The 17037-nt window shown below is 38.3% G+C and overlaps 1 protein-coding gene across 2 annotated transcripts in view; it reads right to left on the bottom strand.

The window, feature by feature from the left end:
- Positions 1 to 3229, bottom strand: part of hivep2a (HIVEP zinc finger 2a) — a 71000-nt gene extending 67771 nt beyond the window's left edge. For both annotated transcript variants that reach the window (XM_077220277.1, XM_077220278.1), the window contains exons 1-2: positions 2849 to 3229; positions 2346 to 2414 (exon numbers count right to left, since the gene is read on the bottom strand). The gene's annotated coding sequence lies outside the window, so the exon portion shown is untranslated. The remainder of the gene's footprint in view (positions 1 to 2345; positions 2415 to 2848) is intronic.
- Between the last annotated feature and the right edge of the window lie 13808 nt (positions 3230 to 17037).

The following is a 17037-nucleotide window of genomic DNA, read 5'->3' as shown; positions in this document are numbered from 1 at the left end:
GCTTCAAACGAAACAAACATACAGTGTGACCAGTGTAGTCTGATTCACAACCAAATGACTCTTATGAGTCCTTTTTAGTGAATCAGAAAAATACAGCATGACCAATGAAGCCTGAATCCCGAAACAAATTAATCACTTGTGTTCAAAAAGACAAGTTACTGACTTGAATCTATCTGAAACACTCCATATAATTCATTTCACAGCATTAGCAAAGACTGAATTTATTTCATTTGTGAGCTAAATTAACTTAGAATCTGAATAAAAAATAAAAAATAAGAATCAAATGAAATGTTCTGGCATGAAACTCTACATGGTACAGGCAAATAGGTCCTTTTACTCACCTGTTCATAATCACATCGTTATCTATGGGGCGCAGCTGATTGGTTCCTGCCATATTAGTAGCCAATGCTCAACCTTCAAATACTTGGGTAGCATTTGCCTTAGCAGTGCAGCGCGCTTTCAGAAACCCTACGCCTTCCCCAGCACCACCTGTATAGATCTGCTACGGGTAATTCATGTACGCTATTTTGCGCAGCAGCAGCATGTCTTACTTGCTCACAGTAGCGTGTCATGTATGTATTGGCAGTAGCAAGTCCTGTACTTGCTCTTCCGCAGCAGCAGCAATAAAAGCAACAGCAGCGTAGCAGATCTATTCCACCAAGACCTAACATACAACACTGTCATACCCATTAACCATGCCAATCACTCTGAGGGCTGTCATGACAGAAATAGAATCAAAGAGTTCAGGAGATCTGTATCAATATCTAGTCATACTCAGCATACCAATGTTCAAGTTAACATTATCTGGCATGATGATTCACTTCAACAGGTTGCATTATAGAGCATAAAAGTATTTTCCATACTCAAAAGCACCAAACCAAAGTTCCACTCATCAACTTTATAATTTTGACCCAAATATAACCCAACCCCTCACTCACATAGGATTGGCAGAATGACCTTTTGACCTCTTAATGCCCACCACGCTCACGCTCCCTGAGGTAAACAAGGGTAAGAGCATTTGCCACTCAGAAGAGGGCAGATGAATGCCTTACTGTCGTACAGCTGTCTTTCTTCCAGGGTCCGCATGTTTTTCCAATTAGCACAGCAAATGATAACCAGAGGGCCCTTTGCCGTCAACTCAAATCAGCAAAAAGCATCACAACACTTCTAGCGGATTGGAGTCAAGAACAATCAAATGGCATTTAACCCACAATGATACACATCAGCATGACAAAACCTCTCAGCCTATCGATCAAACTATTTAAAATTGTTGCTCAACATAACCTGAACTTTACAGACTAAACACAAACAGAAAAGTCCAGCAGCTTGCCTTTTCCACCACCTCGACCAAACTGTGGTTACATCATTGGATTGCTTCAGGCATGGATCAACATTCGCCACCCACAATACTCCGGTTCAGACAGACACAACAGTTCACACACACTACCTACGGCCCAGTGCTAACCACCGAGCTTCACATCGACAAACACACACTGTAACAGACATGACTTCACCACACCCTGAATCAACCAACACATGTTCAATTTACCTTTATACACACTCTATACAATTTGCTCAGTGTAGCTGGTGCCTCAATTTTGTTGAACCACTGGCAGGCTTGTGTGTTTCCTGATGGTTATCAAACATTTTATACATCTATTTTTATGGTGCAAACTATTTACAGTTACAAACAGCTCTTTGTATACTGAGCATATGGTCGAGGCAGATTGAAAGAAAGAAAAACAGAAGAGGTCTGGTCTACACATAAAGAGTGGCACACAACAGGACAAATACAGTCTATCAGGCCTACCTCAAAAACCTCCGCTAAAACAATGCATGCACTGAAGATGACTAAATTCTAGAATAGATTAGAAAGTGCATTCTACTATTTTCAGTTCCTCTTTCAGATTCTAGTCCCAATAATTCGTTCTCTGTAATCTTAAACTCATCCCTGAACGAAGTTGAATACAAGTTCATCAAAAGTGACTGAAAATAATGAGAGCCGAGAAATACTTCCTAAATCAGTCTGTTGCGATGATATTCATCATTCTTATAATGAATAATTAGCCCAACTCAATTACCTGCACATTCATTATTCAGTCCTATTAACAAAGCTCGGAAACTGCAGTTTAAAAAAGTGTGATAGGTTTCAAGTAATACACCATTACACAAGCGTTTCAGGGGATGCTTTACCAAATACACAGAGACCGATGACGTCGCCACTTTATGAACTTCTGCTTGATACAGCTATAAGCATAGCATAAACACCTGTGCTAATTTATGCAAATCGACATGTTTGTTTGCACAGTGTATCTTAAACATAACATATCTCAAACATACTGTACCCAGTGTTTGGTTTTCTTCTCCTGACGGTCCCGGGAATCTAATCCAGGTACACACCCTCCTCACACACCCTGTTCAGAAATAGACAATGTCATTAGTGAATGCAACACTGGTTTTTATTAAAGTATACACACACACATACCGACAAAAAATATGTGCAGCAATATTCATGTCATCTAGTGCATTAGTTATCGATAATCATGTAAGATATTTTGTATTTTAACACTACACATTATCAGCAAAGGTATGACAGTGGGTTAAAAACTTGTTCCCGTGAGGCACTAAACTTGTGCGAATTCATCAGCATGGGTCAGATCCCCTGCCAATGCCCACTAGCCAGCTGTCACTTCAGCCAGACTCCATATAGGAGTTAAAAACAAGCAGCAAAGCAGCACAAAACCACGATCCACAACGCAACCAGCTTTTCTATACTTTTATTCTAATTTTTTTCCACCGCTCCTATCTACCCATCTACTATCTCCTCCTGCCCAGGTCAGTTGCTCACCTGACATGGCATCCTTCAGATCCTCAGGGGCTCCAAACCTTCTTCCTCTCTGCTGTGGCAATCGTGCAAGCCCGTACAATCACCATTCGCTCACTTTCTGTGCGAGAAGCTATTTCCCTACCGCTGTCTGCAGCCCTCTCTCTCCCTCTCCCTCTCTCTCTCTCTCTCTCTCTCTCCTCCTCCTCTTTCGCACACTCTTTGGTTGCTCCCACTCTTGCTACCTTCACTTGCTCAGAGAAAGGAGCAAAAGAGTGAAAAAAACGATCATGTTTCTTCGACGTAAGCTGCTACACTCTGATTGGCCGGATGGTCCGGAGGAGGCGTCAACCACGACGAAGGCACACGGGCAATGGCTGCAGGCATTAAAATAGGTCTAGCCTTGCCCTAGTGCTGCAGAAAACGAAAGAAAAGAAGGGCAGGAGAGTGAGCGCGAGCAAGAGACTACCTCTTTTTCAAAGCAGGAAGGAGGGGAGGCCGTGAGTATTTCCTGTTGTGCAGCTGAAATGAGTGAGGACGTCACGTGAAGCATTCTCACTCTGGCGGGGTGTCAACACAGACGCCGGCTCATCTTGACACTCTCAAGACGACCTCGGGATTACAGCACACATATGCAGATTCTTCCCAGCATCCTTACCAGATTAGAGGGCTAGATCTAGTGTTTTAATACTGCCATGAAATAGTTAGTATTGGCTGTATATGCTGTACTAACTGTTATTAGAAGATTAAAACCACATTAAAAGAAGCGCATCCACACATCACTCAGCTCTGATTGTCCTCGATAAGGAATCGGCCCCAAGTACGTGGCCACCCCAGATCGCTATCTTACTTCTTAACCTTGTATTTTCGACAAGAAATGCAATTATGTAACCTAAGGCAACAGGTGGAAAAGCACAGCCCAGATGCAGGCATCCATTCTGTCACACTGTGTAAGCGGTGATACGCCTCAACTGTTTCCTTCCATACCAGCACCATCAGAACAAATCCTTCCCCTCTTCATGCAAACGGAAAACAACAGTGGCTCACTGCACAATTCTGCATTTAACCACAACTGGTGTATGCCAGTTTTCTTGTAGCTCAAACAACCCCAAGGTCATGGGTTCACTCTCACATCGATTAAACGTATAATAGGCCTACCTTAAATTAGGGGTGTAACAATACATTAATGTCACGATTTGGTTCGATACATGATACTGAAGCCAAAATAGAGTTAAAATTGTATAGATTTTTTTTAAATTATCACTTCCAAGAAATATGATAACAGTTAACAAAAATTAAAATTCTAAATTTGGCATTTTATCTTGAATAGGTTTGGTATTATTCCTTCTCCCCCAAGCACAGGACAATGGTGACTCCAGAATTGAAATATTTATGATTCTGCTTAGCTAACAATACAGAATTATGTAAGACAAATATGCTTACACTCTGTCCCAAATATTGTATTTGACGAAATAATGTATTTTATTTTTAATTTATTAATATATTTTAACATGGAAGCTAGCTCAGATGTGGGTTTACCGTATTTTTGATGCTAAATTAAGTCTGTCTAAACTTTAATTTTGGGTGAAATACACAGTACATATTGTCGTCACCCATGATACTTTTCATTTTTGTATTGTGATATATTGAGATACAAATTTATTGAATGCAAAAGCTACTTTGGATAAATTAGTCTGCTAAATTGTAAATACAATTAAAGTGTACAGTTTGTTCCTTCAAAATGGTATGAGCTCTAAAAGACATGAAACCAGTGCCCTCTGTAACAATTGACACTGCTGTGGTTTGAGTAAGTGTAGAAGAGTGACCTTTGCCTTCCTAAAATTGTGCTGAGGGTTCTCTGCATTCAATGGTTTAAGGGTTCTCTGCATTCAATTGCACAGAGGAACAGGCTGTCACAAAGAACGCTTATTAAAATCAGGCAATTAAGAATTTGAAACCCAAATGCTTCTCTGATTCCAGGAACCCTTTTGTATATGTTGGGATTACGGAACGAAAGCCATTTCTATAGGTGAATCATAAATGTGTGTGTGTGTGTATGCGTGGGTTTAAAATGAGAACATAAAGGTGGGTCAGTTTACCTTTAAAAGTGACTTTCCAACAGAAACAATTACAAACAAATTGCCAGAGAGCCTAGATGTGTCAAAGCTCAACATGGAATCAATGTGATTGATTCTGTTGTGGAAAATATGCGTAAGGACATTTGTCAAACCTCCAACTCTGTCTGTTGCTTCTTGATGGATAGAACCCAGGTGATGGAAAACAAAATGATGTTTATGTATCATATGTCAGTGTCAGGAAGAGATACTCTGGGTGTGTTTATGCATTTACCCTGGACATATACATCAAGCCAAAGCAAAGGGCACTGGCTCATCTGTTTGGTATAGTCAAATAAACTAATTTGCCTGATGGGCTGTAAATACTTAGCTACACCCTTGACCCTGCTCTACTTCTGCGCTTGCTATTATGCTGTCTCGCTGTTACATAACCTTACTGCCTATGCCTACTGGATATTCAATATATAATGTCTTAAATTAATTACAAAGAGAAAAAAAATACAAATTCAGCCTAACAATGAAATAAAATGCAAAAAAATTATTTTTGACAAACTGAAGTGATTGATGAGATGTACATGGGTCACGTGCCTAGAATTATATAGGCTGTGTGTGTGTGTGTGTGTGTGTGTGTGTGTGTGTGTGTGTGTGTGTGTGTGTGTGTGTGTGTGTGTGTGTGTGTGTGTGTGTGTGTGTTAGTAGGCCCTATGCATAAACGTATGCATTAATAGTGCTGGGCAACGATTAAACGCGATTAATCACATCCAAAGTAATGTTTACTTTTTTGCATAATATATAAGTTGTTTCCACTGTTGATAGGAAAATGCAAGTGTTCGCGCCCGCGCCTCCACGCTCCGCACAAACTTGGATAGCTATACGTAAAAATCTTGTGTTTATTTGTTATCATCTTAGCCCTGTATTATTATGGTCTAACCTGTATTATGACTGAAATTTGAAGAATTGCGTTGTTCTAAATATCTGGCCTAAATGTAATAACAATAATGATCATTATTATTATCATTTGCGTTTATAAATGAGTTCACTGAAGACAATCATTAAATAATGTATGAATGTTTCATTTTTATATAACCTAAACTTGTGTTTGTGTTATATTTATTTTTTATATGTGAAGTCTTTTTTTTGCTTATTCTATTATACTGAGCTTTTTCCTCTCCCAAAAAATTACTTTAAAGATACGTCGTTTTTTTTTGAAAATTCAAGTAATTATCCATTTAAAAAAATTAAGTTTAAACATAATGAAAAGCATCCCTAAACAGGAGGCCTGGTTGAATCATCCGGCACAGACTGGGGGAGAGGCCACAAATCCGAGAGTACAGTTTACAAACCCGTGGGAACGGATTGTGAAAGCATGGGCACGCTTTATGAATTCGTGGGTACAGACTGCAAAAACTGAATGCACGGTTTACAAATCTGAGAGCACGGATTAGAAACTCCTGGGTACGGTTTATTAATCCGTTGGCACGATTTGTTAAACCGAGGGAACAGTTTGAGAATTCGCGGTTTATAAACTGAGCGAACGGATTGCAAAACCGTCGCCACGGATTGTTTTTTTTTTTCGAGGCCCCTTGAACACGTGGGGCCCCTAGGCTGCAGCCTATGTAAGCCTGTGCATTAATCCGCCCCAGAGTGTATATATATATATATATATTTAAAATACTTTAGCATCCCTTTAATTATTTCACTTCTCTAATTACATGTAAATTAAAGACGCTGTATGTAATGTATGTCTGAATTGCCACGTTAAACAACAATAATAATAATAATAGGCTAATTGTTCTATCATATCACAACATGGTCCTTTACAGCAGGTGCAACCTGACTTCAGCAACAATCGCACATCGAGAGTCTCCCTAAAAGGGCCCTTCACTGACTGCGAGCGCGTCATGGAACATTCCCGGAACGAGCCAAAGTCCCACCCACCTTCTCTTCTGCTCATACACATACACGCGCACTGGCGGTGTGTACATGAAAATACAGATCACAACATTACCCATGCTGAAAAATCAACGGTCTACAACAACACAAACAGCACAGACCCTTAAACATTAATGTCAGTCGCTCTTAGGATAGAGATTTCTTTCGCATTTCGCACAAGCCGAGCAAATTCCTTATAATATTACGCAATATCCCTATAGATGTATCTGCAAACTGGGTATTCCCCACACGTCCCGATAACCGGAGGAGAACCATCAAGTCATTTTACTTAATCACGCTTTCAAAAGAATTGTCACTCCCTGACTTAGGCAAGAACAAGGTGTACTAGCACTTACCGGTTAAACGTTTTCAAAATCCGCCCACAACATTCCAGAAGAGTGTCAAACGCCTCATGCAAACGCCACTGTCGCTTCCAGGCTGACAAGTTAAATTCGAATTGTGGCACAACTACAATGCTGCAGACGCAGGTGTTGGAGTAGCCTACAATGTGGTGCGTCTTTGCTTCTGGAAGAGATGAAAGTGAGTTTGTCCGCTTCGGCTGGGGCTTCGGCGACCGTCTCGGGGGGCAAACGGGGTTATTCCTAGCGTCGCTTCCCAGAATAGAAACGGGAGAGAGAGAGAAGTAGAGAGAGAATCTGCGCGCGCGTGTGTCAGTGTGATTGTGACGTCATCGGATCCCCCCAGCGCGCGTCCCCGTGGAGCTGCAGGAGGGAGGGAGGGGGGAGTGGGGTTGACCGAGACTACTCGCCCGGCCTCTTCTTGTCTTGATTGGAGAGGGGAACTCCCTCGGTGAAATTTCTCCAGAACGAGCTCCTCTGACTCCAAACCGCGACACGACAGATGTCTTGTGTTCCTGTAGTTTAATGCATCAGGGCACGGCGAGAACGCGCAGTGACATTAGGTTTACTTGAATTGCACAAGATTTCATTTTGAAATGCACTTTCATAATTGTAGAGGAGTAGCTATTAAATGACAGATTTAGATGTATTTATCTAACAAAACGTACATGTTATCATCCATGAACTATTGCACAAGACGTGCCTTATTTCAAGATCAAATTTCTCAGTGACCGGTTTTACCTGCCTCCATGCATGACACGTGTTTACGGGGAAAAACTGTAAGCCTAAATGATGAGACACCTAGTTGTCAGCTCTGCGTCCATGAATATCATTCCATATGCGTCATTGACTGTTTACATACAGAATATTGTGATAATAATAAGAATGGTCATATTTTGATTTTATAGCCTCAGTTGCCTCTGTGTCATCTGATTGCCATACTTTAAATCAATATCGAAATCTGAGTATATCCCTGTATTAATTGTTAATTTTAGATCATGAAACCACCTTCATTTCCAAACAAAGTGGTAGAAAGAAAGACATTTGATAAACATTAAAAGAAATGGCATTGCCATCACACAGTTATGTGTTAACGCTAAGGAAGAAAAAATACAGAATATTCTATAGCTATTAATGAGAATTTGTTCATGTTTTGAATTATATAAGTGTTATGTTAATGCATTAACCTGATTGCCACAATTTAGAGGTCAAAATTTCACTTTCTCAAAATCTGAGTAGCTGGCATATCCCTGTTATCAATTATTAATTTTGGTTCATGGAAACACCTTAAAGGGACTTTAACCTACTCACCCTCAAGTTGTTCCAGACCTGTATGCATTTCTTTTTTCTGTTGAACACAAAAGAAGATATTTTGAAAACTGCCAGTAATCAAACAGTTGATGGGCCCCATTGACTTCCATATGTTTCCCATACTATAGAAGTCAATGGGGACCATCAACTGTTTGGTTACCAACCTTCTTCAAAATAACTACTTCAACAGAAGAAAGAAACTCGTACAGTTTTGAAACAACTTGAGGGTGAGTAAATGATGGCAGAATTTTCAGATTTGGGTGAACTATTCCTTTAATGTCCAAACAACGTTAATTCTGGGTAGTATGAGACATTTTAGAGAAAGGCGGTGCTTCAACATTTTGTAAACATTTAAAGAAACATCATGGCCATCACAAATTTTGGTGTTTCTGTTAAAGACACAATTGAGAATTTATACATTAATTGCTGTCCCATATTACTTGAATGCAGCACAACTTACAGTCTTTTTTTGAGTAAACTCTTAACCAGCATTGGAAAAGTATATACATAACATGATCATTGTTCACGTCTATGTATAGGTCTTGTTTGGCCCTAAATAAACATGGATTATTAAAGTAAACTGGGATGATTTTTTAGGTATTCAAGGACCTGTGGCTGTTCAATTCATATGTGAAATCAGCTTTTGCCCATATTGTGGGGACTAAATGTCACCATAAGTACCATAAAAATCTGAAGTCATCTACATTGTGGGAAGTCAAAATGCAGGGAGGCTTGTTTAAGGCTTGAGTTTAGGGGTAGGATATAGAATTATCCTTAGCTCCTTATAAAGTCACTAGAAATAAAGGGAAACTCCTGTTTGTGATATTAAACTTGTGTTTTGTCTAGTCAGGAGCGGTGCATCTGTTCTGTATTTTGTTAAATGGATTACTGGTGGCTTGGCTTATGTTTCCTTTAAGAAGCTTGTGATCACATCAGCTGTGACCTGGAGTTCCCATCACATTGGCAAAAGGGATCTCCTCTGTAATCCCCAGCAAGGGCATCCCCAAAGAAGCACTGGCATCTGAGTCACTCAAGCATAATTCACAGCGCTCAGACAGAAATCAGAGTTGCCGGACAAGCTTAGACATCACTGCCAATGGTGCATTCCCACAGGAAATAAAGTGGAAATGGAAATGTCTGCGCTTGACACAAAGGGCATGTTTCATCAACATTTATCAAGTCATCTTGCAGTGGTTGGCGTTTGCTTCTCGTGAGCGCCTGTGCAGGTGTCTGCATGTATCCAGTGTGCAGAGTCATTTGCTCAAGGACACCAAGGGTGTTCCCAGCAGCACAGAGCTGTTCTCAGTTAATTATCGGTGGACCGGATAAAAACACGACTACGTGCTATTATAAGCGTATGAATGTCATGAATCACAATGCACTCTTGTTTCCCAGAAGTGATCACCACTAGAAGCGAAACATGTCTCCTATGACTGAATATATTTATCCTTCTCTGCGTCCTCAAAAACAGAAGTCGTAGCTTTGTTTACAAGCAAGGGAATGAAGGGAGGGCCTTCTACGTATATATGTATGTGCTGTTGTGCCACAGACCTTTGTTTGTGAATGTGTGCATGTACATACTGTGTGTGTGTGTGTGTGTGTGTGTGTGTGTGTGTGTGTGTGTGTGTGTGTGTGTGTGTGTGTGTGTGTGTGTGTGTGTGTGTGTGTGTGTGTGTGTGTGTGTGTGTGTGTGTGTGTGTGTGTGTGTGTGTGTGTGTGTGTGTGTGTGTGTGTGTGTGTGTGTGTGCATGTGTGTGTATTTAATCAGAAATAAATGCTGGTGTAAGCATGAAATATTCACGTATTACTTTGTCTCTTTCATTTTCCAGATTTGCATGATGAGCTGGTTTCATGGTTTAAGACTTCAGAAAGTTGTTTTAGTGAAGATCAATGTTAACAGTTGGGCAATAAAAAATAAAAAAAACAGTCAAAAAAGACCATAGATCTATTTTGGGGTCAGTATGTTATATTCTGGAAGGGTCCATTAAATTGATCAAAAGTGACAGTAAAAGCATTTTTTATCTTACAAAAGATTTATATTTTTTAAACATGCTGTTCTTTTTAACTTTCAATTCATATGAAAATGTATTATGGTTTCCACAACAACATTAAAAGGGACCTATTGTGCAAAACGAGTGAGCTGTACCAAAGTCCCATGGTTGTACACAGTCCGCCATGTTTATCTCCTTGCTAGAGCATTTAACAGCAACATTCAAGTAAAAAATGTATTCTTGTTATTCTAGTTATTCAATTAGAGCAGTGAGAGATTTTCTGTTTTTCTTTTGTTGTTTAAAGGGGTGGTTGATTGCGATTTCACTTTTTTCATTTTAAATAGTTTGTAATGTTGCTGTTTGTGCATGAACATTATCTGCAAAGTTGCTGCGCTGAAAGTTCAACGTAAGTAGAGATATCGTCATTTAAAAATCAGGAAGTTTAATGCCTACAAAAACGACTCGAATGGGAGTAGAACGAGATACTCCCGGGTTTTATACGTAACTAACCCATAACAAACCCTCCCTCCGGAATATGCAAAAAAGGGGGCATTGCCATATTTCTACTGCTTTGTCGAAGAGGAAGAGTTATAGTGGAGAGCAGTAGCCATGCCGTCAAAAGTGTGTTATTTTCACCCAGCTGTCAGGTCTTCTGTGTTCGGGCTTTCTACGGACGCTGTAGTTTGTCAATAATGGCCACAATTTATGTTTGATTATGTTCCAGAAAATTACAATCGTAATTTAGCTCTCTGTGGTGCGCATTTTACGGAAAACAGCTTCCAGAATCTCCACGAATTCAATGCCGGTGTTGTGCCGAATTTCGACTCCCTGCCAAATTATTACCCCCCTCGTTGAAATCAGTATCTGATTGCCTAATCCTAACCCCACCCCTAATCCTAACCCCTCCCCCACAACTAATCCTAAACCTACCATACTAGGGGTAATAATTTGGCGGGGGTCATAATTCGGCACCACACCTGATTGAACAACAAACTGTTACTAAAGCATGAAGCAGTTCCAACTTAAAACCAGAGGCAGCATTTGTTGGGCCACAACCTGTAAGTAATGTATTTGCATGTATAATTTCAGACGGAATGTTTTTGTTTTACCAAGGACGTAAACAAATGTCAGCGCTGGCTTTAGTAGTTATGCTATTTTGTGTGTCTATGACAAACGCGTACAAACATTTTGGACCTGAATTTGTAATTATGTACTAATTTTGTAAATGTATTTTCCATGTATACTTTATGACGTAATTTTTCGATTTGATCAAGAACGTAAACCAATGCCAACGCTGTTTGTTTATAGTAGCCAGTTAGTTCGATGCTATTTTGTGTAAGACAAACGTGTACCTGAGTAAACTAAGTTTTGTGAATAGATAAACGGTTGTTCATTATATCGATAAAACAGTTACTTTAAAAAACGGTATTACTCTGTCATTTATTCAGTTATATTAAATATTTAATCAGGAGAAAACCGTATCTCAAAAGCTATAAGCAGCAGTAGCATTTTCAAGTAACAGCGTATCGAAATTCTTATATAATAATAGTAGAATAGAATAATAATAATAAAATGTACCATTCAGAAACTTTTTGTAAGAGCCGTGGGGAGCTTCTGCGTGACTCTCTTCATTGCCTCTTTCTGGGTCTGATTCTGGCTCAAACTGATACGGCAGTAGGCTATTGACACTATTTACATTTGACCGGAGCACATGCAGCTTTCGCCTGTAAAGGAAATGGGCGTGAAGTTTCCGGACTACGTGCACTACGCAGTTTAGCCAATTACAACACACCGGCCCAACTAACCAATCTGTGCCCATTGCCTGTTTCTGAGGGAGTGGTTTCATAGAATCAGGAAGTCAACCGGTCGTTCAAATGACAGAGGAGAAAGCGGCTTACAATAAAGGTGAAATTTATGAAAAAAAAATTTTTTTAAAAACACACACTTAGACATGTTATATTGCAGCCCATAAACACAATCATGAAAAGAAAAAAAGCAGTAAACCACCCCTTTAACTCATATTATCAGCATATTATGCTTGCCCTTTGATACACAGATTCAATATACACATGCACTTTCTTTCCCTGGTGTTTACGTTCACAGACATAACTGACTGTGTTTAAGTGAACTTTGAGTGTTTTTGAAATCACCACAGTTTAAGCGCAATAAAACATGAAAGAGAACTTGGTTTAATGTTTCACACGTCGAGCTTGAGCTTATGAATAATCATGTTGTCTATATACTCACTATTATTCACACTAGTAGCATTTGTTCAGCGTCACAGCAGAAAACTCTAATGCAACATACAGGTGAGCTTTTTATTTTTACAAAGACAACAATAAATTTGTTTTTAGAAGTTGGTAATTTATAAACATCATAGTCTTGAAAGTTTTTTAACATGGGGAGGTGTACAACACTCGCATGTATATGGTAAACAACACACACAAATGAGGTCAGCTTTGTGTTTACGTCATCTGCCGCGTTCACATACAAGACAGAAAATTTGGCGGGGGAAAAAATCGTGTTTGATATGTTTAGTGCCTTTATATCTGTCTGTGTATTAACTAAAATAAGCTTTATACACCATATTTTCTGGTTTACTTTAGTTTTTTATAATACACCATACTTTCACCCAAACTGAATAATTAAAAACTAGTTTAAATGGGTAAATCTTCTATTATTTTTTTTAATATTAATTATTTTTCTGACGTACTCCAGTTCTTGTTAAAACACACTCTTTTTTTTTACTTATTCTGTACATTTTGAGCACTTTTTGTGTAAAATCATGTTTAGTTTGTCCATCAAGAGTGTGCTTTCACTTTAATTGAGCATGAGCATCAAACATAGACTCGGCACCGAAACCCCCGCTTCACTGCTGCTCACCCGATGTAATGCTTGATGCTTCAGTGTTGCTCCTTCTCCCAGTGTAAATGCATGTCGGTAATGCGCTTTTTGGTTAACTTACACACCAAAAAAAAAAACACGCTGCTCATGCGCCGTTCACTTGACAACAGGCTTCGCCGTCTGATAGCCAGCTTTCTGTGCGCATACTTTGGCTGTGTGCGGTCAGAAAACCAAATATCAGAAGTTTAAACTGATATGGCTTTAAAACGCATGCAAATAATAACTTTCATTATGACAAAGAACTGCAGTGAGCGTGATTGCAATATGACAAAACCAAACATGTGTTGTTAGTTTTTGAAAGAGTATCCAAAGCTCCGCCCTCTTCTGTAAAGTAGGGTTGCTCATTTGCATTTAAAGATACATGCACGAATACAGCATGTTTTTGCTTCAACTTAATGGCCATTTACAACATGGTATGATAAATTATCTGAGGGGTATTTTGAGTTGAAACTTTACAGACACATTCTGGGGTCACCTGAGACTTTAAAAAAGGCATAATAGGTCCCCTTTAAGCAAATGGTTTCAACATTGATGATAATAATAATAAGATCTATTTAAGCACCAAATCAGCATGTTAAAATGGTGGATCGTTTGATACTGAAGACTGGAGAAATGGCTGTAAATTCAGCTTTGCTATCAGAGGATTAAATTACATTTTAAAATATCAAATTGTAATAATAAGTTAAATTGTAATGATATTTAATGTAATGTATTTTTGATCAAATAAATGCAGCTTTGGTGAGCATATAAGAGACTTCTTTCAAAAACAATCCTTCTGTGTGTTTTGTTTTATACTAGAACTTCATTTCTGAAATAAAGCAGATCTGAAATATTTTGCATAAAAATAGCTAATCTAAAGCCACATTCTTTATAATGAAGATTTCTAAACAACCAGACAGTGTTGAGCTTTCTTAAGGACACATAGTCCCACTTCAATAATCTGAGAAATGTCACGTACACATTCTCGCTTATATATGACACAGAGGAATATAGCCCAAGGCTGTATCTGTTTCTCCAGTATAAATGGTGTAATATTGCTTTGACAGCAGAGCTTACACACAGAGATCTGCCTCTCCCTTTTCCACTCCTAGTTTTACCCCTGGTAATCTGCAACTATTGTGCGGCTTTCACATCCCTGCGAAGAAACCACATACTCAGTAACACGTCATTCTCAGGAATCCCAGAGCTTTTTTTCTTTTTCTCTTAAAGCACTGCGAGGAAATTACATAAGAATATGTTACACTTGACAAAGGTCAGGTTTTCTCTGTGATAGGGCAGGGCACTAATGTGTGAATCCTTGCCAAATATTTCCTTTCATCTCTTGCACCAAAGCAGTAAAACCACCATATAAATTTGACAAAGGCCTGGCGAGCAGACACAGCTTAAGTCTCAAAAGTCCATTCTATTTCAAATACTCCTTGGGTCTGCTGACTATAAAAGAGAATGCCGTCGTTTGTTCAATTGATGAGGTCACCTGTATTTATAATGAATCCTACTTCTTAAACTTCTGAAATAATACCATCGGGACCATTAAATTAATCTTTTAAAAAAAAAACAGATACTAAGATTTTATCTGTTTGAAATTTTTAAAAATAGTAGTTTGGAAATAAGTTTTCAAGGTCATTTTCAATGGCAGTCATACGTTCTTCCTAGTTTGAGGAGCTGCCTCTAGACCTCTGGTGGTTGAGAATGATATTGCATTATCATCTGATCAAATTTGGGCTGATTACCTTAATTACATTTTATTACATTATCATGTTATTGATAACATCATGGCTGTCACATAAAGCACTACAGTTCAAAACTTGGGGTCAGTAAGATATTTCTGTTTATTTGAAAGAATACAATTTTTGTCAGAAGGATGCATTAAATTTATTAGAATTATCAGTAAAGACATTTATAAGGTTACAAAAGATTTCTATTTCAAATAAATGCTGTTCTTTTGAACTTTGTATTGATCAAACAATCAAACAAAAACAGGTTTCGACAAAAACATTTAAGCAGCGCATCATTCAACATTGATAATAATAAGAAATGTTTCTTATGCATCAATCAGCATTTTAAAATTATTTCTGAAGGATCACATGACACTAAAGAATGAAATAGAGATTGCTGAAAATTCAGCTTCGCCATCACAGTAATAAATTACATTTAAAATATATTAAAACCGATAAAAGTTATTTTGAATTATAATATTTCACCATGTTACTTTTTTAATCAAAATAATGCAACCTTATTGAGAGTAAAAAAAATACATTTAAAAAAAATCTTTTACTCATTTCCTATAATATAATATAATATAATATAATATAATATAATATAATATAATATAATATAATATAATATAATATAATATAATATATTATAATATAATATAATATAATATAATATAATATAATATCTTTCACCTCATGATATTATGCCACATGCCTTAGTATTCTGTTTGACCCCTAATTGTGTAGCTGTAGATTGGTGCCTATTCATTTCTTTTTCATGATCAATATGACTTTCAGTGTGTGCTACCTCATCCCAGAATCTCATTTTCCAGGACCCTGGAAACCACACAGGGGCCCCTGCAAAAAGGTGGTTAACATGTTTCCATGAGATAAAAGCATAATGATTGCAGACTCCTCTCTGACCGAAGCTTTGCGTTTGATGTTGACAACTGACAGAAAGCGGTAATGCATTGATGCCTGGCAGTGCAAATGTTTTCCATGGTGGACTTGGCACACATGGATCCCGTCCTCATGTTTTCCCACAGATCAGGAAGGGCAGCCATTGTCTCATTTTTGACTTTTTGTTGTCTGTCAAATGCAGTGAGATTCATTGAATACAGTCAGTGAAAAGGAATGTTATCTTAATAAAGTCTTTTAATGAAAGACAACAGTTGTAGTGAAGTGTGACTGCTGATATTATTCAAAAGGTCTACATGATGAAGAAAAATAACACTCTTGGCTGAACACCAAATTAATTAAATGAAAATAGCGTGCATGCATCTGATATAAAACAAGACAATAATATAACCACACAGGAGTTTATAAGATCATGAATATCTCTCTCCACAGACAACCCAACATTTTATTTAATAGTTGAATGATTTGTTCGCACTTTCAGTTAACACTCTAACAGCCTGAATGATTTCCAGGGCCAAAAATAAAAGCCAATAAATGCATTTAAAAAACATTTTTGCTAAAATGGTGAGTGACCTGTTGAGAACAGGTAATGGAAATAGGTGAGTTATTCTTATTCGGTCGTCACATCCAAGAGCATCTGCATGTTATATTGCTCTTAATTCTGTTTGCCCAGCTCTTAGGCTGTCATTTTGGATGTTTGTCTTTTTTACTCACTCACTTTCATCACCAAACCAGCAAAACTACAGTGTTTGCACACCTCTCATCGACCATCAGTCTTTTCACACCTCTCCATAATAGATACACACCTTGTGCTTTAAATATCTCAGCAGGTGTATATGTGTGATCTGTATATTTGGACAAACTGTGACCGTAGACCATAAACAGTAATGATTTGGAATGTTTGGTGTGACTATGGAAACCCCATCGCTTTTGATGACCGTTTTATATACACACCGTATCTTTTACTGCATGTTAAGATGATGATGAAAGCCACCGGCACAGTAAACA

Source organism: Siphateles boraxobius, unplaced genomic scaffold (assembly GCF_051911475.1).
Source record: "Siphateles boraxobius isolate OS27281-9 unplaced genomic scaffold, OSU_SipBor_1 8, whole genome shotgun sequence".
In the NCBI taxonomy this organism is placed as follows: Eukaryota; Metazoa; Chordata; class Actinopteri; order Cypriniformes; family Leuciscidae; genus Siphateles; species Siphateles boraxobius.
Note: the sequence above shows the minus strand (reverse complement) of the source record. Positions and strands in the feature narration are given on the sequence as shown.